Below are 26,770 nucleotides of genomic sequence, written 5' to 3'. Positions count from 1 at the left end.
AGTCATTCGTCCCGGGCTTTTTGACCGGGAGTAACGGAGTATTCCATGCAGACCGACAAGGAGTTAATACCCCTTGGTCTAAAAGTCTCTGTATGTGCACCTTAATCCCTAGGTGAGCTTCTCTATTAATGGGATATTGCTTGACCCGAATAGGGGAGGCAGTGGTTTTTAAAGTAACCACTACAGGCGGTTGCTGGCTTGCCAGCCCAAGTCCAGCCATCTCGGCCCAGGATTCTTTAAAATCAGTTAGCCAGGCTGGGGCGATAGGCTGGGGATCCTGGTGGTCGTAGAGCCTATATTCATCTTCCAGTTTTAGAGATAACACCGTAACCATAGGTTGCCCAACCTTTGGGTTACGGAATGTTACTTGAGGTCCTTGGGGCTCAAAGGAAATCTTTGCCCCCAGTTTGGTTAATAAGTCCCGTCCCAGGAGGGGAGCAGGACATTCGGGAATAACCAGAAAGGAGTGTTTTACTTTTCCCTTGCCTAAGTCAACTGTGCGCTCAGTGGTCCACGAGCGATATTTGCTCCCGTTAGCCCCTTGAACTAATGATTTCTTAGTTGAAAGGGCCCCTAAGGGGGCTTGTAAGGCCGAATAAACAGCTCCCGTATCGACCTCGAATTCCACGGGAGTCCCCTCCACTTTAAATATTACCCTGAGCTCGGGGAGGGGATCTGAGCCCCGAAGTCCCTAGTCTTCTTCATCTAGGGCGAGCATGGGGGCTCGGGATCGCTGTGAGGACTGCCTTTCTCGTTCTTCTTTGGCCCGTTTCTTTTTTAACTTTTCACAGTCTTTGATCAGGTGTCCTTTTTCCTTACAATATGCACATTGGTCAGGGTCTAATGGAGGGCGAGTGGGCTTTCCCTTTCCTGGCTCAGGTTTTCCCTGAATAACTGTGGCCAACATCTTAGTTAATTCCTTGTTTCGTCTTTTGTCCCTAGCTAATTCTTTCTCTTCCTCTGTCTCCCGCTTATAGTAGACTTTTTCAGCTTCCTTAACAAGATCCCTCAGAGTCAGGTCTTGGAGACCATCTAGCCTTTGGAGCTTACGTCTTATATCAGGGGCCGATTGTCCTATAAAGGCCATAGCTATCGAGCCTTGTCGGCCTTCCTCCTCAGGGTTAAAAGGCGTATATCGCCGGTAAGCTTCCATCAGGCGTTCTAGAAAAACTGAGGGAGTCTCAGCAGGTCCTTGGGTAACTTCTCTTACCTTGGCCAGATTAGTGGGGTGCCTTGCGGCCGCCCGGAGACCTGCCATTAGAGTCTGGCGATAGATAGAAAGATGCTGCCTACCAGCAGGTGAGTTGGGGTCCCAGTTGGGGCGCTTTAAGGGGAAGAAGTCATCGATCCGGTCTGGTCTCTGGGTGGGTCTGCCATCCTCTCCGGGAACAGCTTTCCGGGCTTCCAGGAGGATGCGGTGTCTTTCCTCGGTGGTGAACAGGACCCCTAGGAGCTGTTGACAGTCGTCCCATGTGGGTTGGTGGGAGAACATAACAGAATCCATTAGACCTGTTAGCTTAGAAGGATCATCAGAAAAAGGAGGGTTATTGTTTTTCCAGTTATAGAGATCTGAGGTAGAAAAAGGCCAGTACTGTAAAGCGGGCATCTGCCCTCCATCTGTCCCATCGTCTATCATGGGCCCATAGGGACGGAGAGGGAGGGTAACGACTGGATCCTCAGGCCGTAGCTTGCTCCGAGTGTTCTGGGCTGGGCCCGTGGGCCCCGGAGGAGTGGGCTCGGGGCAAGCCATCGCAGGGAGTGGGGGATATAGAGGGGACGTGGGTATCGGAGGAGGAGAGGAATTTAGCTCAGGTGAAGAGGGGGCTGACGGAGAAGCAGCACTCGATTCAGACGAGGAGGCTGGAGGAGAGAGTGGGTACGGAGGAGGTTGAGTCAGCTGGGAAGGGGGAGGCTGGTCATAGTCGAGTAAGGGTAGATCAGGCTGAGACTCGGGCAGGACTGGAGCCGAAGTGGGAGGTCCTTTCAGAGCTAAAAGCTTTGGTACAGATGAGTCAGAAGGGGGAAGAAATGATTTTACCCATAATGGGGGTTCGTCCCTGAGGTCCTGCCATACCAGGATGTAAGCGACCTGATCAGGGTGCCCCCTTTGTCCGGGGCGGAAGATGACGTCCTTAACTGCTAGAATGAGGGGCAGATGAAAAGTCCCCTCTGGTGGCCATCCCACAGAGAAAGTAGGCCACTCAGTCGAGCAGAAATCCTGCCACTTACTCTTCTTGACCTGCAAGGAGAGATCGTGAGCCCTCTTCCGCACCTCCGACCAATGGTCGAGGGTGAGGGACAATGGGGATGAGGTCGACTGTCCCATGATGTTCTATTGTCACAGGGCGGTTAACGCAAGCGCGGTACAACAAATAACCAAGCACAGCACCCACGACACACAAAACAATCAGGCCGGCCACCTCATTCACATGCATACGCATCAGTTTCACTCCAAATGAGACACCTTACAGGGTGTCTCCAGATTGGCCCGGGCGGACCACAGACTGGGAATCGAAATCCCCCAGATGAGTCACCTCAAAGGGTGTCTCCAAATTGGCCCAGACGGACCACAGATTGGGAATCGAAATTCCCCAAATCAATAGGGAGGCCCTATCGCAGACGGTGAACCACGGAAACCGTGTGGGGCGTCCCCCAGTCACCAGGGAACAGAGTACGAAACAGATAACAAAAATTGCCCCTAGATCGGAGCCGTATGGCTCGGGGCGTAAACACCGGTGGTATGAAAAGCGACCAGTCGTACTCACCCGTAGAGCCGTTGGGGTCACCTCCCGTGAGACGTGCTAATCTCGCTGGGGCCTCCACGATGTTAGGGCCAACGCCGCAGGGAAAGAGACCCCAAGGACTCAGCTCTTGGTGAGGAAAAGAAAGTTTATTTCCATGCGCATGGGGTCCCTCAGGCAAACGTGTGCGGAGGGGCCCCGAGGGGAATTTGTGTAGGGTTTTTAAAGGTACACGCAGGAGGCAAGTAAGTTTACAGAAGCAAATCGCATTGGTTAATTTTGAGCGGCGCAGGACCTGGCTAATGCTGATTTGAGGGTCTGGGGCTGAGTAACCATGGAGACCGAGGGTCTTGGGTTGACATTAGAGTGCCAGGTGCTCCCTGGTCCTGTTTATACAGTACATTCTTTTGCTTATCTCTATCTTTACAGAGAACAGAACATCTAGTGGTTAATGACTAGCAGAGACATTCCTTTTGGCCCTGCTCTGACTATCTCCTGGGAAAGGTTTAGGGAGTGAAGCATTCTTTACTGCTCTGTGCTGATAGCTCTGGGAAGTTAGGGAGTCAACCCTTTCATTCCCCGCTCTGGGGAGTCAGGGAGTTAACCCTTTTATTCCCCGCTCTGGGGAGTTAGGGAGTTAACCCTTTCATTCCCCGCTCTGGGGAGGGGGTTGTAGCAGGGGGGTCGACTCTCACACCAGTCTATTCAATTTTCAAACTTAGAAAGCCAAATGTTTCAGGGGAGGAAAGAAAATGCCACAATGATTTGGGTTCTGCCAAGTTTCTGGTGGCTTGGGAAGCAAACCTGCAAACCATACATGCAGTCTCTGCTGGATTACTGCCACCATGGTAGTATCAGTTAGCACTAAAAGCCAGCAACCAGAAGATGAGTCCCAAAATGAAAGTGAATCCTTGCAGTGCATGAATATTTGGAGTGCCTGCTTCAACTATCCAGCTTTTTAAGGGTTCACATGTCTGCAATCGCTATTTCAAGGAGGTCTGTAGCCATTCCAGCATAACCTGAACACTAAACATGAGGTACTAGCTCAATACCTAAACCAACATAATGCTAGATAGCTTATCACCAGCAGGTTTTCTCAGCATTCAAATGTAACATGGTGAAAGGGAAACCCTTAGAAAAGGGATGCAAATGCCCCTTTCACTAAAAATCCCAGGTATGTTCTCATGGCATGGAATATTTAGACTCCACAACTCATGTAGTGAACCCAGGGACCTGGACCCAGTGTGTCTAGTTTTCTGTTGTCCTCTTCTTGGAAACAGCATCTTATGTAGTTGTTGAAAGAGGCCTTGAGATAAATTCGTAGCCCAAGATGGACTGGAACTCCCAAGGATCCATCCACCTCAGCCCCCAGATTGCTGGGATTATAGGCATGAGCGGCCATGCCAAGCATGTGCACAGAGATTCTTACATAATTTGTGAAATCCCACTACTGGTCTATAGGTAGCTTCTGTGCTTCAGACTTTAGGAATATGCCTCTCTTTGTTTTGGCTCCCCTTGTTCAGGTGTCCATTTCTATTGTGATAAGCTCCAAGGCCCCAGGCAAGGGGGTGGCTGCCCTTCCTCTGGTGTGTCCTTGGATGATTACAGCCCAGGTGAACAGGGTTCAAATATATTGGATCCTGTGCATTTGAAGAGGAAATGAGTAAAGATTCATGAGTTAATGTGGACATGCCAGGGAATTGAGGGGCCATGATAGAGACAAAACTTCAGGCCATGGGCTGAAGGCTGAGGCTTCTGTACCTCTAGCTTCTTGAATAGTGGGCCTGCTGAGCAATTGTGGGCTCTCAAATGTAATTTGATGGGTTTTGTTTTAATTTATTTTCTTTTTTGCTTTGGTTTTTTACATGGAAGGAACAGTACCATGGTTTGATGAAGCTGGAGTGTCTTACCTAAGAGAAATTTGAAAAAAGGGGCAATTCAGCAGCCAAGAATTTCTGAAATGCCCTTGGCATTTTAAAAACAGTGACATAAACTTCAGCGGGTCATGTCCATGTCTCTTTACAAAAGATTTTACCTCCTATTTCATAGGAATTACTGTTTCTTTGAAAGGTCAACCTGCACTGAAATAAAGATAATCCCTCCTTTCCTCATTGGGCTTGAAACCACATCCTTTGTTACTTATATTTTCTTATGCAGAAACACTTGGAAGTGAATACAGCAAGAGTTTCCCATTGGTGGAAATTCCACAGAGACACATGAAGTAATACTGCACAACTTCAAGTGAAGTGCACTCTCCCTTGACAATAGCAAGTCGGGGCAAACCTCTAGTAACTGAAAATCTTAGAAAGTCTGAAAGTGAGTGAATGAAAATGGGCCTCTCCACATTTGGACAGGGCCTCTCCTGAAGCACACATTTGTGGAAAAAGTAATTATGAGAGAGGAATGAACTCGCAAAACGGAATGGAAATTTTCTTGTTTAGGCCTGGAACGCTATGGCCTGGAGCCCTGTGTTTCTAACTGGATGAGCAAAGTGTGAGCAGAGATCAAAGTAAAACACACACCATTTAGGGAACTCGATATTTAACCAGGTGTCCAGAGAAGTGGCAAACTGTACTTGTGTCAATTTGCTCAAATCCTGTCTTCACAAGAAAGTAAATTCCAGCATGACCAGTGACTAGAGGAGGACACATTTCAAAGGACTTGTAAAAAGTCCAACACTGAATTTAGCCCAACACTGAATTTAGATGAAAAGAATCAGATCCTTTTTGTCTTTCAAGTTTTAATAGGAGAAACTTATAACATGTAATAGCTGTTACATTCATAACTTCAGAGCTTTTGGAGAGGTCTAAATCACTATGAGTGAGGTATTCCCTGACTCATAAGGTTCAAAATAGTAAAACAAACAATTTGAAAAACCAATCAACCCATTAAATACAAACACTAAGTCCAAAGGGTTTCACTGGTTTTAAAACCACTTATGGAATGCACAACTATTGAAGAGGCTTACTCTGCATTCTGCTTTACTCAGGCCCGGTACATGAGCAAGTGTGAAAGCAAAATTCAAAATGTTACGTGAAGTGACCATTTCATTGTTGAAACCATGACCCAAAAGACATTTTCTCTTTTGAAACTTCATACATTATCCATATATGTTCTCAAAGGGAAGGAATACACAGGATTTAGGCTGAATTTTTTTCAGTATTTTGTGTTCCACCAGATTTATTTGAAGATCTCCTGTCCTGCATCCACCGCCCAATGAAGAAGGCCACACATAGGAGAACCAACATGAGAAGTTCACTTCTACAGCCTGAATATATCATCATGAGAATATAATTTTCCTTTCATCATCAAAGGTTTTTACATCAGATTAACCAGCTCTCTTGCTTTCCCATGTTTTTCCCTGGTTTTTGTACCTTGAAATGGGTGTGCACTCTTCTCAGGCTTGATATGCATCTTCCCCCGTATTTCCAAACATATTCATCTGGGAAACATGTAAAGATCTTATTCGGGGCTTGTTTCATTGTTTTCAAATATCTGCCCTTGAAATTCAACTTCCACCACTGTCTCTCATATCCAAAGCTATGTGCTTGCAGAGGATTTCTGGTGAGAAATTTCACAGAAAGCTCTTATACTGCAGGTGAATGATGCCAGCAAGTCTTGACTGAATAGCTTAGGGAACAGTACTCAGCCAAATGACAGACATGACAAGGGAAAAGCGTATGCTCAATGATAGGACATGGCAGAGATCATCTGCCAGGCCCTGGCATATTTCATATCCCATTGAAAGTACATCCATGTGTAGATTGGCAAGCATTTCCATCCACAAATTCTGAGCAGTGAAGCCTTCAGAGAGAATATTGTGGCACACCAGGCCAAGAATACTCATCCTATTTAAATCTTGAACTACAAGGTCCTCTGTGCCACAGAGGTCTCCATGGCAACGCCCAGCTTTGTGACTCAGGTCTCCTACTGCACACTTGTGTCCTAGAGCCTAAAGTCCAGCTCACAATGGTGCTCAGCCAATTGCAGCGCAGTTTGGTTTCCTGGCAACCACAAGCTTGTGGATTTCTGTGAACTGTTTCAGCCCAACTCTGCAGCTTTCCACCTCATACAACCACCGCCATTCCAATCATGCAGTATTTGATTAGCCTCTCTATGTTGCCTCAGAATTTTTTTTACAGTTGTAGTGATCAAGAAAATTTGACATATTTTGAGAAGTGGAGGGAAGTAATTGAAAGACCTTTTGGTCTGTCTGTGGTCGATGGGTTCCAAACTTGACTACGCCAGTCTTTTAAATTTTCAAACCTAGAGCCTAAAATCCACCTCACAGTGATGTTCAGCCAGTCTCAGCCCAGTGTGGTTGCCTGGCAACCACAAGCCTGTGGGTTTCTGTGAACAGTTTCAGCCCAACTCTGCAGCTTTCCACCTCATACAACCACAGCCATTCCAATCATGCAGTATTTGATTAACCTCTCTAAGTTGCCTCAGAAATTTTCTTTGAAGTTGTGGTGATCAAGCAAATTTGACATATTTTGACAAGTGGAGGGAAGTAATTGGCTCTGTCTTTAGCTCTGTTGGTGGTACATGGGGTCCAAACTTGACTAGCGCAGTCTATTCAATTTTCAAACTTAGAAAGCCAAATGTTTCAGGGGAGGAAAGAAAATGCCACAATGATTTGGGTTCTGGCAAGTTTCTGGTGGCTTGGGAAGCAAACCTGCAAACCCTACATGCAGTCTCTGCTGGATTACTGCCACCATGGTAGTATCAGTTAGCACTAAAAGCCAGCAAGCAGAAGATGAGTCCCAAAATGAAAGTGAATCCTTGCAGTGCATGAATATTTGGAGTGCCTGCTTCAACTATCCAGCTTCCTCCGGGTTCACTTGTCTGCAATCGCTATTTCAATGAGGTCTGTAGCCATTCCAGCATAACCTGAACACTAAACATGAGGTACTAGCTCAATACCTAAACCAACATAATGCTAGATAGCTTATCACCAGCAGGTTTTCTCAGAATTCAAATGTAACATGGTGAAAGGGAAACCCTTAGAAAAGGGATGCAAATGCCCCTTTCACTAAAAATCCCAGGTATTTTCTCATGGCATGGAATATTTAGACTCCACAACTCATGTAGTGAACCCAGGGACCTGGACCAAGTGTGTCTAGTTTTCTGTTGTCCTCTTCTTGGAAACAGCATCTTATGTAGTTGTTGAAAGAGGCCTTGAGATAAATTCGTAGCCCAAGATGGACTGGAACTCCCAAGGATCCATCCACCTCAGCCCCCAGATTGCTGGGATTATAGGCATGAGCGGCCATGCCAAGCATGTGCACAGAGATTCTTACATAATTTGTGAAATCCCACTACTGGTCTATAGGTAGCTTCTGTGCTTCAGACTTTAGGAATATGCCTCTCTTTGTTTTGGCTCCCCTTGTTCAGGTGTCCATTTCTGTTGTGATAAGCTCCAAGGCCCCAGGCAAGGGGGTGGCTGCCCTTCCTCTGGTGTGTCCTTGGATGATTACAGCCCAGGTGAACAGGGTTCAAATATATTGGATCCTGTGCATTTGAAGAGGAAATGAGTAAAGATTGATGAGTTAATGTGGACATGCCAGGGAATTGAGGGGCCATGATAGAGACAAAACTTCAGGCCATGGGCTGAAGGCTGAGGCTTCTGTACCTCTAGCTTCTTGAATAGTGGGCCTGCTGAGAAATTGTGTGCTCTCAAATGTAATTTGATGGGTTTTGTTTTAATTTATTTTCTTTTTTGCTTTGGTTTTTTACATGGAAGGAACAGTACCATGGTTTGACGAAGCTGGAGTGTCTTACCTAAGAGAAATTTGAAAAAAGGGGCACTTCAGTAGCCAAGAATTTCTGAAATGCCCTTGGCATTTTAAAAACAGTGACATAAACTTCAGCGGGTCATGTCCATGTCTCTTTACAAAAGATTTTACCTCCTATTACATAGGAATTACTGTTTCTTTGAAAGGTCAACCTGTAGTGAAATAAAGATAATCCCTCCTTTCCTCATTGGGCTTGAAACCACATCCTTTGTTACTTATATTTTCTTACGCAGAAACACTTGGAGATGAATACACCAAGAGTTTCCCATTGGTGGAAATTCCACAGAGATACATGAAGTAATACTGCACAACTTCAAGTGAAGTGCACTGCCCCTTGACAATGGCAAGTCTGGGCAAACCTCTAGTAACTGAAAATCTTAGAAAGTCTGAAAGTGAGTGAATGAAAATGGGCCTCTCCACATTTGGACACGGCCTCTCCTGAAGCACACATTTGTGGAAAAAGTAATTATGAGAGACGAATGAACTCCCAAAACGGAATGGAAATTTTCTTGTTTAGGCCTGGAACGCTATGGCCTGGAGCCCTGTGGTTCTAACTGGATGAGCAAAGTGTGAGCAGAGATCAAAGTAAAACACACACCATTTAGGGAACTCGATATTTAACCAGGTGTCCAGAGTAGTGGCAAACTGTACTTGTGTCAATTTGCTCAAATCCTGTCTTCACAAGAAAGTAAATTCCAGCACGACCAGTGACTAGAGGAGGACACATTTCAAAGGACTTGTAAAAAGTCCAACACTGAATTTAGCCCAACACTGAATTTAGATGAAAAGTAGCAGAGTCTTTTTGTCTTTCAAGTTTTAATAGGAGAAACTTATAACATGTAATAGCTGTTACATGAATAACTTCAGAACTTTTGGAGAGGTCTAAATCACTATGAGTGAGGGCTTCCCTGAGTCACAAAGTTAAAAATAGTAAAAGAAACAATTTGAAAAACCAATCAACCAATTAAATACAAACACTAAGTCCAAAGGGTTTCACTGGTTTTAAAACCACTTATGGAATGCACAACTATTGAAGAGGCTTACTCTGCATTCTGCTTTACTCAGGCCCGGTACATGAGCAAGTCTGAAAGCAAAATTCAAAATGTTATGTGAACTGACAATTTCATTGTTGAAACCATGACCCAAAAGACATTTTCTCTTTTGAAACTTCGTACATTATCCATATATGTTCTCAAAGGGAAGGAATACACAGGATTTAGGCTGAATTTTTTTTCAGTATTTTGTGTTCCACCAGATAATTTGAAGATCTCCTGTCCTGCATCCACTGCCCAATGCAGAAGGCCACACATAGGACAACCAACATGAGAAGTTCACTTCTACAGCCTGAATCTATCATCATGAGAATATAATTTTCCTTTCATCATCAAAGATTTTTACATCAGATTAACGAGCTCTCTTGCTTTCCCATGTTTTTCCCTGGTTTTTGTACCTTGAAATGGGTGTGCACTCTTCTCAGCCTTGATCTCCATCTTCCCCCATATTTCCAAACATATTCATCTGGGAATCATGTAAAGATCTTATTCGGGGCTTGTTTCATGGTTTTCAAATATCTGCCCTTGAAATTCAACTTCCACCACTGTCTCTCATACCCAAAGCTATGTGCTTGCAGAGGATTTCTGCTGAGAAATTTCCCAGAAAGCTCTTATACTGCAGGTGAATGATGCCAGCAAGTCTTGACTGAATAGCTTAGGGAACAGGACTCAGCCAAATGACAGACATAACAAGGGAAAAGAGTATGCTCAAGGATAGGACATGGCAGAGATCATTTGCCAGGCCCTGGCATATTTCATATCCCATTGAAAGTACATCCATGTGTAGATTGGCAAGCATTTCCATCCACAAATTCTGAGCAGTGAAGCCTTCATAGAGAATATTGTGGCATATCAGGCCAAGAATATTCATCCTATTTAAATCTTGCCCTACAAGGTCCTCTGTGCCACTGAGATCTCCATGGCAAAGCCCAGCATTGTGACTCAGGTCTCCTACTGCACGCTTGTATGCTAGAGCCTAAAGTCCAGCTCACAATGGTGCTATGCCAATCACAGCCCAGTGTGGTTGCCTGGGAACCACAAGCTTGTGGAATTCTGTGAACTGTTTCAGCCGAACTCTGCAGCGTTCCACCTCATACAACCACAGCCTTTCCAATCATGCAGTATTTGATTAGCCTCTCTATGTTGCCTCAGAATTTTTTTTACAGTTGTAGTGATCAAGAAAATTTCACATATTTTGAGAAGTGGAGGGAAGTAAACGAAAGACCTTTTGGTCTGTCTGTGGTCGATGGGTTCCAAACTTGACTACCCCAGTCTTTTAAATTTTCAAACCTAGAGCCTAAAATCCACCTCACAGTGATGTTCAGCCAGTCTCAGCCCAGTGTGGTTGCCTGGCAACCACAAGCCTGTGGGTTTCTGTGAACAGTTTCATCCCAACTCTACAGCTTTCCACCTCATACAACCACAGCCATTCCAATCATGCAGTATTTGATTCACCTCTCTAAGTTGCCTCAGAATTTTCTTTGAAGTTGTGGTGATCAAGCAAATTTGACATATTTTGACAAGTGGAGGGAAGTAATTGGCTCTGTCTTTAGCTCTGTTGGTGGTACATGGGGTCCAAACTTGACTAGCCCAGTCTATTCAATTTTCAAACTTAGAAAGCCAAATGTTTCAGGGGAGGAAAGAAAATGCCACAATGATTTGGGTTCTGCCAGGTTTCTGGTGGCTTGGGAAGCAAACCTGTAAACAATACATGCAGTCTCTGCTGGATTACTGCCACCATGGTAGTATCAGTTAGCACTAAAAGCCAGCAACCATGAGATGAGTCTCAAAATGAAAGTGAATCCTTGCAGTGCATGAATATTTGGAGTGCCTGCTTCAACTATCCAGCTTCCTCGGGGTTCCCTTGTCTGCAATCGCTATTTCAAGGAGGTCTGCAGCCATTCCAACATAACCCTGAACACTAAACATGAGGTACTAGCTCAATACCTAAACCAACATAATGCTAGATAGCTTATCACCAGCAGGTTTTCCCAGAATTCAAATGTAACATGGTGAAAGGGAAACCCTTAGAAAAGGGATATAAATGCCCCTTTCACTAAAAATCCAAGTTATTTTCTCATGGCATGGAATATTTAGACTCCACAACTCATGTAGTGAACCCAGGGACCTGGACCAAGTGTGTCTAGTTTTCTGTTGTCCTCTTTTTGGAAACAGCATCTTATGTAGTTGTTAAAAGAGGCCTTGAGATAAATTCGTAGCCCAAGATGGACTGGAACTCCCAAGGATACATCCACCTCAGCCCCCAGATTGCTGGGATTATAGGCATGAGCGACCATGCCAAGCATGTGCACAGAGATTCTTACATAATTTGTGAAATCCCACTACTGGTCTATAGGTAGCTTCTGTGCTTCAGACTTTAGGAATATGCCTCTCTTTGTTTTGGCTCCCCTTGTTCAGGTGTCCATTTCTATTGTGATAAGCTCCAAGGCCCCAGGCAAGGGGGTGGCTGCCCTTCCTCTGGTGTGTCCTTGGATGATTACAGCCCAGGTGAACAGGGTTCAAATATATTGGATCCTGTGCATTTGAAGAGGAAATGAGTAAAGATTCATGAGTTAATGTGGACATGCCAGGGAATTGAGGGGCCATGATAGAGACAAAACTTCAGGCCATGGGCTGAAGGCTGAGGCTTCTGTACCTCTAGCTTCTTGAATAGTGGGCCTGCTGAGCAATTGTGTGCTCTCAAATGTAATTTGATGGGTTTTGTTTTAATTTATTTTCTTTTTTGCTCTGGTTTTTTACATGGAAGGAACAGTACCATGGTTTCACGAAGCTGGAGTGTCTTACCTAAGAGAAATTTGAAAAAAGGGACAATTCAGCAGCCAAGAATTTCTCAAATGCCCTTGGCGTTTTAAAAACAGTGACATAAACTTGAGCGGGTCATGTCCATGTCTCTTTACAAAAGATTTTACCTCCTATTTCATAGGAATTACTGTTTCTTTGAAAGGTCAACCTGCACTGAAATAAAGATAATCCCTCCTTTCCTCATTGGGCTTGAAACCACATCCTTTGTTACTTATATTTTCTTACGCAGAAACACTTGGAGATGAATACAGCAAGAGTTTCCCATTGGTGGAAATTCCACGGAGACACATGAAGTAATACTGCACAACTTCAAGTGAAGTGCACTGTCCCTTGACAATGGCAAGTCTGGGCAAACGTCTAGTAACTGAAAATCTTAGAAAGTCTGAAAGTGAGTGAAAGAAAATGGGCCTCTCCACATTTGGACACGGCCTCTCCTGAAGCACACATTTGTGGAAAAAGTAATTATGAGAGATGAATGAACTCACAAAACGGAATGGAAATTTTCTTGTTTAGGCCTGGAACGCTATGGCCTCGAGCCCTGTGGTTCTAACTGGAAGAGCAAAGTGTGAGCAGAGATCAAAGTAAAACACACACCATTTAGGCAACTCGATATTTAACCAGGTGTCCAGAGTAGTGGCAAACTGTACTTGTGTCAATTTGCTCAAATCCTGTCTTCACAAGAAAGTAATTTCCAGCACGACCAGTGACTAGAGGAGGACACATTTCAAAGGACTTGTAAAAAGTCCAACACTGAATTTAGCCCAACACTGAATTTAGATGAAAAGTAGCAGATCCTTTTTGTCTTTCAAGTTTTAATAGGAGAAACTTATAACATGTAATAGCTGTTACATTCATAACTTCAGAGCTTTTGGAGAGGTCTAAATCACTATGAGTGAGATCTTCCCTGACTCACAAGGTTCAAAATAGTAAAACAAACAATTTGAAAAACCAATCAACCAATTAAATACAAATACTAAGTCCAAAGGGTTTCACTGGTTTTAAAACCACTTATGGAATGCACAACTATTGAAGAGGCTTACTCTGCATTCTGCTTTACTCAGGCCCTGTACATGAGCAAGTGTGAAAGCAAAATTCAAAATGTTATGTGAAGTGACCATTTCATTGTTGAAACCATGACCCAAAAGACATTTTCTCTTTTGAAACTTCATACATTATCCATATATGTTCTCAAAGGGAAGGAATACACAGGATTTAGGCTGAATTTTTTTCAGTATTTTGTGTTCCACCAGATTTATTTGAAGATCTCCTGTCCTGCATCCACCGCCCAATGCAGAAGGACACACATAGGACAACCAACATGAGAAGTTCACTTCTACAGCCTGAATATATCATCATGAGAATATAATTTTCCTTTCATCATCAAAGATTTTTACATCAAGTTAACCAGCTCTCTTGCTTTCCCATGTTTTTCCCTGGTTTTTGTACCTTGAAATGGGTGTGCACTCTTTTCAGGCTTGATCTCCATCTTCCCCCACATTTCCAAACATATTCATCTGGGAAACATGTAAAGATCTTATTCGGGGCTTGTTTCATTGTTTTCAAATATCTGCCCTTGAAATTCAACTTCCACCACTGTCTCTCATATCCAAAGCTATGTGCTTGCAGAGGATTTCTGCTGAGAAATTTCACAGAAAGCTCTTATACTGCAGGTGAATGATGCCAGCAAGTCTTGACTGAATAGCTTAGGGAACAGTACTCAGCCAAATGACAGACATGACAAGGGAAAAGCGTATGCTCAATGATAGGACATGGCAGAGATCATCTGCCAGGCCCTGGCATATTTCATATCCCATTGAAAGTACATTCATGTGTAGATTGGCAAGCATTTCCATCCACAAATTCTGAGCAGTGAAGCCTTCAGAGAGAATATTGTGGCACACCAGGCCAAGAATATTCATCCTATTTAAATCTTGAACTACAAGGTCCTCTGTGCCACTGAGGTCTCCATGGCAACGCCCAGCATTGTGACTCAGGTCTCCTACTGCACACTTGTGTCCTAGAGCCTAAAGTCCAGCTAACAATGGTGCTCAGCCAATCACAGCCCAGTGTGGTTTCCTGGCAACCACAAGCTTGTGGATTTCTGTGACCTGTTTCAGCCCAACTCTGCAGCTTTCCACCTCATACAACCACAGCCATTCCAATCATGCAGTATTTGATTAGCCTCTCTATGTTGCCTCAGAATTTTTTTTACAGTTGTAGTGATCAAGAAAATTTGACATATTTTGAGAAGTGGAGGGAAGTAATTGAAAGACCTTTTGGTCTGTCTGTGGTCGATGGGTTCCAAACTTGACTACCCCAGTCTTTTAAATTTTCAAACCTAGAGCCTAAAATCCACCTCACAGTGATGTTCAGCCAGTCTCAGCCCACTGTGGTTGCCTGGCAACCACAAGCCTGTGGGTTTCTGTGAACAGTTTCAGCCCAACTCTGCAGCTTTCCACCTCATACAACCACAGCCATTCCAATCATGCAGTATTTGATTAACCTCTCTAAGTTGACTCAGAATTTTCTTTGAAGTTGTGGTGATCAAGCAAATTTGACATATTTTGACAAGTGGAGGGAAGCAGTTGGCTCTGTCTTTAGCTCTGTTGGTGGTACATGGGGTCCAAACTTGACTAGCGCAGTCTATTCAATTTTCAAACTTAGAAAGCCAAATGTTTCAGGGGAGGAAAGAAAATGCCACAATGATTTGGGTTCTGCCAAGTTTCTGGTGGCTTGGGAAGCAAACCTGCAAACCATACATGCAGTCTCTGCTGGATTACTGCCACCATGGTAGTATCAGTTAGCACTAAAAGCCAGCAACCAGAAGATGAGTCCCAAAATGAAAGTGAATCCTTGCAGTGCATGAATATTTGGAGTGCCTGCTTCAACTATCCAGCTTAGTCCGGGTTCACTTGTGTGCAATCGCTATTTCAAGGAGGTCTGCAGCCATTCCAGCATAACCCTGAACACTAAACATGAGGTAGTAGCTCAATACCTAAACCAACATAATGCTAGATAGCTTATCACCAGCAGGTTTTCCCAGAATTCAAATGTAACATGGTGAAAGGGAAACCCTTAGAAAAGGGATGCAAATGCCCCTTTCCCTAAAAATCCCAGGTATTTTCTCATGGCATGGAATATTTAGACTCCACAACTCATGTAGTGAACCCAGGGACCTGGACCAAGTGTGTCTAGTTTTCTGTTGTCCTCTTCTTGGAAACAGCATCTTATGTAGTTGTTGAAAGAGGCCTTGAGATAAATTCGTAGCCCAAGATGGACTGGAACTCCCAAGGATCCATCCACCTCAGCCCCCAGATTGCTGGGATTATAGGCATGAGCGGCCATGCCAAGCATGTGCACAGAGATTCTTACATAATTTGTGAAATCCCACTACTGGTCTATAGGTAGCTTCTGTGCTTCAGACTTTAGGAATATGCCTCTCTTTGTTTTGGCTCCCCTTGTTCAGGTGTCCATTTCTATTGTGATAAGCTCCAAGGCCCCAGGCAAGGGGGTGGCTGCCCTTCCTCTGCTGTGTCCTTGGATGATTACAGCCCAGGTGAACAGGGTTCAAATATATTGGATCCTGTGCATTTGAAGAGGAAATGAGTAAAAATTCATGAGTTAATGTGGCCATGCCAGGGAATTGAGGGGCCATGATAGAGACAAAACTTCAGGCCATGGGCTGAAGGCTGAGGCTTCTGTACCTCTAGCTTCTTGAATAGTGGGCCTGCTGAGCAATTGTGTGCTCTCAAATGTAATTTGATGGGTTTTGTTTTAATTTATTTTCTTTTTTGCTTTGGTTTTTTACATGGAAGGAACAGTACCATGGTTTGACGAAGCTGGAGTGTCTTACCTAAGAGAAATTTGAAAAAAGGGGCACTTCAGTAGCCAAGAATTTCTGAAATGTCCTTGGCATTTTAAAAACAGTGACATAAACTTCAGCGGGTCATGTCCATGTCTCTTTACAAAAGATTTTACCTCCTATTACATAGGAATTACTGTTTCTTTAAAAGGTCAACCTGCACTGAAATAAAGATAATCCCTCCTTTCCTCATTGGGCTTGAAACCACATCCTTTGTTACTTATATTTTCTTACGCAGAAACACTTGGAGATGAATACACCAAGAGTTTCCCATTGGTGGAAATTGCACAGAGACACATGAAGTAATACTGCACAACTTCAAGTGAAGTGCACTGTCCCTTGACAATGGCAAGTCTGGGCAAACCTCTAGTAACTGAAAATCTTAGAAAGTCTGAAAGTGAGGGAATGAAAATGGGCCTCTCCACATTTGGACAGGGCCTCTCCCGAAGCACACATTTGTGGAAAAACTAATTATGAGAGACGAATGAACTCCCAAAACGGAATGGAAATTTTCTTGTTTAGGCCTGGAACGCTATGGCCTGGAGCCCTGTGGTTCTAACTGGATGAGCAAAGTGTGAGCAGAGATCAAAGTAAAACACACACCATTTAGGGAACTCGATATTTAACCAGGTGTCCAGAGTAGTGGCAAACTGTACTTGTGTCAATTTGCTCAAATCCTGTCTTCACAAGAAAGTAAATTCCAGCATGACCAGTGACTAGAGGAGGACACATTTCAAAGGACTTGTAAAAAGTCCAACACTGAATTTAGCCCAACACTGAATTTAGATGAAAAGTAGCAGATCCTTTTTGTCTTTCAAGTTTTAATAGGAGAAACTTATAACATGTAATAGCTGTTACATGAATAACTTCAGAGCTTTTGGAGAGGTCTAAATCACTATGAGTGAGGGCTTCCCTGAGTCACAAAGTTAAAAATAGTAAAACAAACAATTTGAAAAACCAATCAACCAATAAAATACAAACACTAAGTCCAAAGGGGTTCCCTGGTTTTAAAACCACTTATGGAATGCACAACTAGTGAAGAGGCTTACTCTGCATTCTGCTTTACTCAGGCCCGGTACATGAGCAAGTGTGAAAGCAAAATTCAAAATGTTATGTGAAGTCACCATTTCATTGTTGAAACCATGACCCAAAAGACATTTTCTCTTTTCAAACTTCATACATTATCCATATATGTTCTCAAAGGGAAGGAATACACAGGATTTAGGCTGAATTTTTTTTTCAGTATTTTGTGTTCCACCAGATTTATTTGAAGATCTCCTGTCCTGCATCCACCGCCCAATGAAGAAGGCCACACATAGGAGAACCAACATGAGAAGTTCACTTCTACAGCCTGATTATAACATCATGAGAATATAATTTTCCTTTCATCATCAAAGGTTTTTACATCAGGTTAACCAGCTCTCTTGCTTTCCCATGTTTTTCCCTGGTTTTTGTACCTTGAAATGGGTGTGCACTCTTTTCAGGCTTGATCTCCATCTTCCCCCGTATTTCCAAACATATTCATCTGGGAAACATGTAAAGATCTTATTCGGGGCTTGTTTCATTGTTTTCAAATATCTGCCCTTGAAATTCAACTTCCACCACTGTCTCTCATATCCAAAGCTATGTGCTTGCAGAGGATTTCTGCTGAGAAATTTCACAGAAAGCTCTTATACTGCAGGTGAATGATGCCAGCAAGTCTTGACTGAATAGCTTTGGGAACAGTACTCAGCCAAATGACAGACATGACAAGGGAAAAGCGTATGCTCAATGATAGGACATGGCAGAGATCATCTGCCAAGCCCTGGCATATTTCATATCCCATTGAAAGTACATCCATGTGTAGATTGGCAAGCATTTCCATCCACAAATTCTGAGCAGTGAAGCCTTCAGAGAGAATATTGTGGCACACCAGGCCAAGAATATTCATCCTATTTAAAACTTGCCCTACAAGGTCCTCTGTGCCACAGAGGTCTCCATGGCAACGCCCAGCATTGTGACTCAGGTCTCCTACTGCACACTTGTGTCCTAGAGCCTAAAGTCCAGCTAACAATGGTGCTCAGCCAATTGCAGCCCAGTGTGGTTTCCTGGCAACCACAAGCTTGTGGATTTCTGTGAACTGTTTCAGCCCAACTCTGCAGCTTTCCACCTCATACAACCACAGCCATTCCAATCATGCAGTATTTGATTAACCTCTCTAAGTTGCCTCAGAATTTTCTTTGAAGTTGTGGTGATCAAGCAAATTTGACATATTTTGACAAGTGGAGGGAAGTAATTGGCTCTGTCTTTAGCTCTGTTGGTGGTACATGGGGTCCAAACTTGACTAGCCCAGTCTATTCAATTTTCAAACTTACAAAGCCAAATGTTTCAGGGGAGGAAAGAAAATGCCACAATGATTTGGGTTCTGCCAAGTTTCTGGTGGCTTGGGAAGCAAACCTGCAAACCATACATGCAGTCTCTGCTGGATTACTGCCACCATGGTAGTATCAGTTAGCACTAAAAGCCAGCAACCAGAAGATGAGTCCCAAAATGAAAGTGAATCCTTGCAGTGCATGAATATTTGGAGTGCCTGCTTCAACTATCCAGCTTTTTAAGGGTTCACTTGTCTGCAATCGCTATTTCAAGGAGGTCTGTAGCCATTCCAGCATAACCTGAACACTAAACATGAGGTACTAGCTCAATACCTAAACCAACATAATGCTAGATAGCTTATCACCAGCAGGTTTTCTCAGAATTCAAATGTAACATGGTGAAAGGGAAACCCTTAGAAAAGGGATGCAAATGCCCCTTTCCCTAAAAATCCCAGGTATTTTCTCATGGCATGGAATATTTAGACTCCACAACTCATGTAGTGAACCCAGGGACATGGACCAAGTGTGTCTAGTTTTCTGTTGTCCTCTTCTTGGAAACAGCATCTTATGTAGTTGTTGAAAGAGGCCTTGAGATAAATTCATAGCCAAAGATGGACTGGAACTCCCAAGGATCCATCCACCTCAGCCCCCAGATTGCTGGGATTATAGGCATGAGCGGCCATGCCAAGCATGTGCACAGAGATTCTTACATAATTTGTGAAATCCCACTACTGGTCTATAGGTAGCTTCTGTGCTTCAGACTTTAGGAATATGCCTCTCTTTGTTTTGGCTCCCCTTGTTCAGGTGTCCATTTCTATTGTGATAAGCTCCAAGGCCCCAGGCAAGGGGGTGGCTGCCCTTCCTCTGGTGTGTCCTTGGATGATTACAGCCCAGGTGAACAGGGTTCAAATATATTGGATCCTGTGCATTTGAAGAGGAAATGAGTAAAGATTCATGAGTTAATGTGGACATGCCAGGGAATTGAGGGGCCATGATAGAGACAAAACTTCAGGCCATGGGCTGAAGGCTGAGGCTTCTGTACCTCTAGCTTCTTGAATAGTGGGCCTGCTGAGCAATTGTGGGCTCTCAAATGTAATTTGATGGGTTTTGTTTTAATTTATTTTCTTTTTTGCTTTGGTTTTTTACATGGAAGGAACAGTACCATGGTTTGATGAAGCTGGAGTGTCTTACCTAAGAGAAATTTGAAAAAAGGGGCAATTCAACAACCAAGAATTTCTGAAATGCCCTTGGCGTTTTAAAAACAGTGACATAAACTTCAGCGGGTCAAGTCCATGTCTCTTTACAAAAGATTTTACCTCCTATTTCATAGGATTTACTGTTTCTTTGAAAGGTCAACCTGCACTGAAATAAAGATAATCCCTCCTTTCCTCATTGGGCTTGAAACCACATCCTTTGTTACTTATATTTTCTTATGCAGAAACACTTGGAAGTGAATACAGCAAGAGTTTCCCATTGGTGGAAATTCCACAGAGACACATGAAGTAATACTGCACAACTTCAAGTGAAGTGCACTGTCCCTTGACAATGGCAAGTCTGGGCAAACCTCTAGTAACTGAAAATCTTAGAAAGTCTGAAAGTGAGTGAATGAAAATGGGCCTCTCCACATTTGGACAGGGCCTCTCCTGAAGCACACATTTGTGGAAAAAGTAATTATGAGAGACGAATGAACTCCCAAAACGGAATGGAAATTTTCTTGTTTAGGCCTGGAACGCTATGGCCTGGAGCCCTGTGGTTCTAACTGGATGAGCAAAGTGTGAGCAGAGATCAAAGTAAAACACACACCATGTAGGGAACTCGATATTTAACCAGGTGTCCAGAGTAGTGGCAAAGTGTACTTGTGTCAATTTGCTCAAATCCTGTCTTCACAAGAAAGTAAATTCCAGCATGACCAGTGACTAGAGGAGGACACATTTCAAAGGACTTGTAAAAAGTCCAACACTGAATTTAGCCCAACACTGAATTTAGATGAAAAGTAGCAGATCCTTTTTGTCTTTCAAGTTTTAATAGGAGAAACTTATAACATGTAATAGCTGTTATATTCATAACTTCAGAGCTTTTGGAGAGGTCTAAATCACTATGAGTGAGATCTTCCCTGACTCACAAGGTTCAAAATAGTAAAACAAACAATTTGAAAAACCAATCAACCAATTAAATACAAATACTAAGCCCAAAGAGTTTCACTGGTTTTAAAACCACTTATGGAATGCACAACTATTGAAGAGGCTTACTCTGCATTCTGCTTTACTCAGGCCCTGTACATGAGCAAGTGTGAAAGCAAAATTCAAAATGTTATGTGAAGTGACCATTTCATTGTTGAAACCATGACCCAAAAGACATTTTCTCTTTTGAAACTTCATACATTATCCATATATGTTCTCAAAGGGAAGGAATACACAGGATTTAGGCTGAATTTTTTTCAGTATTTTGTGTTCCACCAGATTTATTTGAAGATCTCCTGTCCTGCATCCACCGCCCAATGCAGAAGGACACACATAGGACAACCAACATGAGAAGTTCACTTCTACAGCCTGAATATATCATCATGAGAATATAATTTTCCTTTCATCATCAAAGATTTTTACATCAGGTTAACCAGCTCTCTTGCTTTCCCATGTTTTTCCCTGGTTTTTGTACCTTGAAATGGGTGTGCACTCTTTTCAGGCTTGATCTCCATCTTCCCCCACATTTCCAAACATATTCATCTGGGAAACATGTAAAGATCTTATTCGGGGCTTGTTTCATTGTTTTCAAATATCTGCCCTTGAAATTCAACTTCCACCACTGTCTCTCATATCCAAAGCTATGTGCTTGCAGAGGATTTCTGCTGAGAAATTTCACAGAAAGCTCTTATACTGCAGGTGAATGATGCCAGCAAGTCTTGACTGAATAGCTTAGGGAACAGTACTCAGCCAAATGACAGACATGACAAGGGAAAAGCGTATGCTCAATGATAGGACATGGCAGAGATCATCTGCCAGGCCCTGGCATATTTCATATCCCATTGAAAGTACATTCATGTGTAGATTGGCAAGCATTTCCATCCACAAATTCTGAGCAGTGAAGCCTTCAGAGAGAATATTGTGGCACACCAGGCCAAGAATATTCATCCTATTTAAATCTTGAACTACAAGGTCCTCTGTGCCACTGAGGTCTCCATGGCAACGCCCAGCATTGTGACTCAGGTCTCCTACTGCACACTTGTGTCCTAGAGCCTAAAGTCCAGCTAACAATGGTGCTCAGCCAATCACAGCCCAGTGTGGTTTCCTGGCAACCACAAGCTTGTGGATTTCTGTGACCTGTTTCAGCCCAACTCTGCAGCTTTCCACCTCATACAACCACAGCCATTCCAATCATGCAGTATTTGATTAGCCTCTCTATGTTGCCTCAGAATTTTTTTTACAGTTGTAGTGATCAAGAAAATTTGACATATTTTGAGAAGTGGAGGGAAGTAATTGAAAGACCTTTTGGTCTGTCTGTGGTCGATGGTTTCCAAACTTGACTACCCCAGTCTTTTAAATTTTCAAACCTAGAGCCTAAAATCCACCTCACAGTGATGTTCAGCCAGTCTCAGCCCAGTGTGGTTGCCTGGCAACCACAAGCCTGTGGGTTTCTGTGAACAGTTTCAGCCCAACTCTGCAGCTTTCCACCTCATACAACCACAGCCATTCCAATCATGCAGTATTTGATTAACCTCTCTAAGTTGACTCAGAATTTTCTTTGAAGTTGTGGTGATCAAGCAAATTTGACATATTTTGACAAGTGGAGGGAAGTAGTTGGCTCTGTCTTTAGCTCTGTTGGTGGTACATGGGGTCCAAACTTGACTAGCCCAGTCTATTCAATTTTCAAACTTAGAAAGCCAAATGTTTCAGGGGAGGAAAGAAAATGCCACAATGATTTGGGTTCTGCCAAGTTTCTGGTGGCTTGGGAAGCAAACCTGCAAACCATACATGCAGTCTCTGCTGGATTACTGCCACCATGGTAGTATCAGTTAGCACTAAAAGCCAGCAACCAGAAGATGAGTCCCAAAATGAAAGTGAATCCTTGCAGTGCATGAATATTTGGAGTGCCTGCTTCAACTATCCAGCTTCCTCCGGGTTCACTTGTCTGCAATCGCTATTTCAAGGAGGTCTGCAGCCATTCCAGCATAACCCTGAACACTAAACATGAGGTAGTAGCTCAATACCTAAACCAACATAATGCTAGATAGCTTATCACCAGCAGGTTTTCCCAGAATTCAATTGTAACATGGTGAAAGGGAAACCCTTAGAAAAGGGATGCAAATGCCCCTTTCCCTAAAAATCCCAGGTATTTTCTCATGGCATGGAATATTTAGACTCCACAACTCATGTAGTGAACCCAGGGACCTGGACCAAGTGTGTCTAGTTTTCTGTTGTCCTCTTTTTGGAAACAGCATCTTATGTAGTTGTTGAAAGAGGCCTTGAGATAAATTCGTAGCCCAAGATGGACTGGAACTCCCAAGGATCCATCCACCTCAGCCCCCAGATTGCTGGGATTATAGGCATGAGCGGCCATGCCAAGCATGTGCACAGAGATTCTTACATAATTTGTGAAATCCCACTACTGGTCTATAGGTAGCTTCTGTGCTTCAGACTTTAGAAATATGCCTCTCTTTGTTTTGGCTCCCCTTGTTCAGGTGTCCATTTCTATTGTGATAAGCTCCAAGGCCCCAGGCAAGGGGGTGGCTGCCCTTCCTCTGGTGTGTCCTTGGATGATTACAGCCCAGGTGAACAGGGTTCAAATATATTGGATCCTGTGCATTTGAAGAGGAAATGAGTAAAGATTCATGAATTAATGTGGACATGCCAGGGAATTGAGGGGCCATGATAGAGACAAAATTTCAGGCCATGGGCTGAAGGCTGAGGCTTCTGTACCTCTAGCTTCTTGAATAGTGGGCCTGCTGAGAAATTGTGGACTCTCAAATGTAATTTGATGGGTTTTGTTTTAATTTATTTTCTTTTTTGCTTTGGTTTTTTACATGGAAGGAACAGTACCATGGTTTTACGAAGCTGGAGTGTCTTACCTAAGACATATTTGAAAAAAGGGGCACTTAAGTAGCCAAGAATTTCTGAAATGCCCTTGGGGTTTTAAAAACAGTGACATAAACTTCAGCGGGTCAAGTCCATGTCTCTTTACAAAAGATTTTACCTCCTATTTCATAGGAATTACTGTTTCTTTGAAAGGTCAACCTGCACTGAAATAAAGATAATCTCTCCTTTCCTGATTGGGCTTGAAACCACATCCTTTGTTACTTATATTTTCTTATGCAGAAACACTTGGAGATGAATACACCAAGAGTTTCCCATTGGTGGAAATTCCACGGAGACACATGAAGTAATACTGCACAACTTCAAGTGAAGTGCACTGTCCCTTGACAATGGCAAGTCTGGGCAAATCTTTAGTAACTGAAAATCTTAGAAAGTCTGAAAGTGAGTGAATGAAAATGGGCCTCTCCACATTTGGACAGGGCCTCTCCTGAAGCACACATTTGTGGAAAAAGTAATTATGAGAGACGAATGAACTCCCAAAACGGAATGGAAATTTTCTTGTTTAGGCCTGGAACGCTATGGCCTGGAGCCCTGTGGTTCTAACTGGATGAGCAAAGTGTGAGCAGAGATCAAAGTAAAACACACACCATTTAGGGAACTCGATATTTAACCAGGTGTCCAGAGTAGTGGCAAACTGTACTTGTGTCAATTTGCTCAAATCCTGTCTTCACAAGAAAGTAAATTCCAGCATGACCAGTGACTAGAGGAGGACACATTTCAAAGGACTTGTAAAAAGTCCAACACTGAATTTAGCCTAACACTGAATTTAGATGAAAAGTAGCAGAGTCTTTTTGTCTTTCCAGTTTTAATAGGAGAAACTTATAACATGTAATAGCTGTTACATGAATAACTTCAGAACTTTTGGAGAGGTCTAAATCACTATGAGTGAGGGCTTCCCTGAGTCACAAAGTTAAAAATAGTAAAAGAAACAATTTGAAAAACCAATCAACCAATTAAATACAAACACTAAGTCCGAAGGGTTTCACTGGTTTTAAAACCACTTATGGAATGCACAACTATTGAAGAGGCTTACTCTGCATTCTGCTTTACTCAGGCCCGGTACATGAGCAAGTGTGAAAGCAAAATTCAAAATGTTATGTCAATTGACAATTTCATTGTTGAAACCATGACCCAAAAGACATTTGCTCTTTTGAAACTTCATACATTATCCATATATGTTCTCAAAGGGAAGGAATACACAGGATTTAGGCTGAATTTTTTTTTCAGTATTTTGTGTTCCACCAGATTTATTTGAAGATCTCCTGTCCTGCATCCACCGCCCAATGAAGAAGGCCACACATAGGAGAACCAACATGAGAAGTTCACTTCTACAGCCTGATTATATCATCATGAGAATATAATTTTCCTTTCATCATCAAAGGTTTTTAAATCAGATTAACCAGCTCTCTTGCTTTCCCATGTTTTTCCCTGGTTTTTGTACCTTGAAATGGGTGTGCACTCTTTTCAGGCTTGATCTCCATCTTCCCCCGTATTTCCAAACATATTCATCTGGGAAACATGTAAAGATCTTATTCGGGGCTTGTTTCATTGTTTTCAAATATCTGCCCTTGAAATTCAACTTCCACCACTGTCTCTCATATCCAAAGCTATGTGCTTGCAGAGGATTTCTGCTGAGAAATTTCACAGAAAGCTCTTATACTGCAGGTGAATGATGCCAGAAGTCTTGACTGAATAGCTTAGGGAACAGTACTCAGCCAAATGACAGACATGACAAGGGAAAAGCGTATGCTCAATGATAGGACATGGCAGAGATCATCTGCCAAGCCCTGGCATATTTCATATCCCATTGAAAGTACATCCATGTGTAGATTGGCAAGCATTTCCATCCACAAATTCTGAGCAGTGAAGCCTTCAGAGAGAATATTGTGGCACACCAGGCCAAGAATATTCATCCTATTTAAAACTTGCCCTACAAGGTCCTCTGTGCCACAGAGGTCTCCATGGCAACGCCCAGCATTGTGACTCAGGTCTCCTACTGCACACTTGTGTCCTAGAGCCTAAAGTCCAGCTAACAATGGTGCTCAGCCAATTGCAGCCCAGTGTGGTTTCCTGGCAACCACAAGCTTGTGGATTTCTGTGAACTGTTTCAGCCCAACTCTGCAGCTTTCCACCTCATACAACCACAGCCATTCCAATCATGCAGTATTTGATTAACCTCTCTAAGTTGCCTCAGAATTTTCTTTGAAGTTGTGGTGATCAAGCAAATTTGACATATTTTGACAAGTGGAGGGAAGTAATTGGCTCTGTCTTTAGCTCTGTTGGTGGTACATGGGGTCCAAACTTGACTAGCCCAGTCTATTCAATTTTCAAACTTACAAAGCCAAATGTTTCAGGGGAGGAAAGAAAATGCCACAATGATTTGGGTTCTGCCAAGTTTCTGGTGGCTTGGGAAGCAAACCTGCAAACCATACATGCAGTCTCTGCTGGATTACTGCCACCATGGTAGTATCAGTTAGCACTAAAAGCCAGCAACCAGAAGATGAGTCCCAAAATGAAAGTGAATCCTTGCAGTGCATGAATATTTGGAGTGCCTGCTTCAACTATCCAGCTTTTTAAGGGTTCACTTGTCTGCAATCGCTATTTCAAGGAGGTCTGTAGCCATTCCAGCATAACCTGAACACTAAACATGAGGTACTAGCTCAATACCTAAACCAACATAATGCTAGATAGCTTATCACCAGCAGGTTTTCTCAGAATTCAAATGTAACATGGTGAAAGGGAAACCCTTAGAAAAGGGATGCAAATGCCCCTTTCCCTAAAAATCCCAGGTATTTTCTCATGGCATGGAATATTTAGACTCCACAACTCATGTAGTGAACCCAGGGACATGGACCAAGTGTGTCTAGTTTTCTGTTGTCCTCTTCTTGGAAACAGCATCTTATGTAGTTGTTGAAAGAGGCCTTGAGATAAATTCGTAGCCCAAGATGGACTGGAACTCCCAAGGATCCATCCACCTCAGCCCCCAGATTGCTGGGATTATAGGCATGAGCGGCCATGCCAAGCATGTGCACAGAGATTCTTACATAATTTGTGAAATC

This window comes from Cavia porcellus, unplaced genomic scaffold, assembly GCF_034190915.1.
Source record: "Cavia porcellus strain 051 isolate PalLab524CR breed Dunkin Hartley unplaced genomic scaffold, mCavPor4.1 scaffold_45, whole genome shotgun sequence".
NCBI classification, from domain to species: domain Eukaryota; kingdom Metazoa; phylum Chordata; class Mammalia; order Rodentia; family Caviidae; genus Cavia; species Cavia porcellus.
The sequence above is the reverse complement of the archived record's forward strand: the minus strand, read 5'-3'. Positions refer to the sequence as shown.